The sequence below is a fragment of the Oryzias melastigma genome, linkage group LG19 (genome assembly GCF_002922805.2).
Source record: "Oryzias melastigma strain HK-1 linkage group LG19, ASM292280v2, whole genome shotgun sequence".
NCBI classification, from domain to species: Eukaryota; Metazoa; Chordata; class Actinopteri; order Beloniformes; family Adrianichthyidae; genus Oryzias; species Oryzias melastigma.
In genome coordinates this window covers 22,958,368-22,959,494 of record NC_050530.1, presented here as the reverse complement: position 1 = coordinate 22,959,494, position 1,127 = coordinate 22,958,368, and the positions used below count along the sequence as shown (strand labels likewise).

The window sequence follows — 1,127 nt, the reverse complement described above, 5'->3', positions numbered from 1 at the left end:
TTTTTTTTTTTTTTCCCATTCTACAACAGTTGTAGTCCCAAAGCGAGAAGATAAGGACGTGTCTACAACCTGAATTAGTAGAACATGCTAGTTAACTCTAATGGTGCATTCACTCTCTACGCATTCTAGGGATTTAGGGATGCTAGGGATTTCTGTGAAGTTTGTTTTAACAATAATTATTATTTGTGACGTTTTTTGACACTATTTATGGTGAGTTACAGAGAAACTGCTTTTGTTTGTCTGGGTGGGTGGGGGGTGTTTGTGTACCTCATTGACGACCCCACCAGCATCACCACAGACAAATACTGGCTAATATTTAGCTTTTCCCCAACCTTTTGTTTTGTAATGTTTGTGGGTGCAGTTATAAAGGGATACTGTGAGGAACATAAACAAAACGGACACAGATCATGTGTGGTGTAGACACACAGAGCTTTTCAGGTTTTAGTTGCAGACCTTTTTATATTTTTTATGAACAGATGAAGTTAATGCCCTGCCTGTTTGGAGTTCTTAGCTTTTATAGTACTTTAAAAAAATTAGCCAACAAATGAATGCATCATGCATAAATGAATTGGAACGAGGACCATCCATTTTTTTTCTCTTTTTTTAATGCAACAGAATTCTGTAGTCTATAAATTTTCCTTTAACACTTCCGCTGTCCCTGGTTTGTTTACATTAAAAGTGGGGTCATCTGGACCCACAAGACAGTGCGCTGAACTTTTTTTTATCATTGGTTTTTGAGTTTCACTAATGGCAGACATAAAATCCTGTCCACCTTTGTCATGGAAGGAATCACGCATCAGTATGTGGTTGGAGTCATCTGGACCCCAAAGGGTTAAAAATAAACCGCAAATAAAGAAAAAACACCTTTTAATGCCCTTTTTTTTGATAAATATTTTTTTATGAGCTTTTAAAAAATAACATTTTTAATCAAACTTAAACACTAAATTGTTCAATTGTTGTTTAAATAACCATAGAAGTTACATTTAATTCTTTAGTCGTAGGCCTGCAGACATTTTACCTGTCAAATCCAACGACAAATCTACTCATATATTTATCCTACAGTGGGCTAAAAAAACTAGCCGATGACTTTTGAATAAATTCTGCAAAAAAAAAGTATTTAATAGCAC

The 1,127-nt window shown here is 35.0% G+C and overlaps 1 protein-coding gene across 4 annotated transcripts in view; it reads left to right on the top strand.

Annotated features, from left to right (window-relative positions):
* st6galnac (ST6 (alpha-N-acetyl-neuraminyl-2,3-beta-galactosyl-1,3)-N-acetylgalactosaminide alpha-2,6-sialyltransferase) overlaps nucleotides 1-1,127 on the top strand; it is a 25,096-nt gene that overhangs the window by 3,622 nt on the left and 20,347 nt on the right. The gene's annotated exons all lie outside the window — the stretch shown is intronic.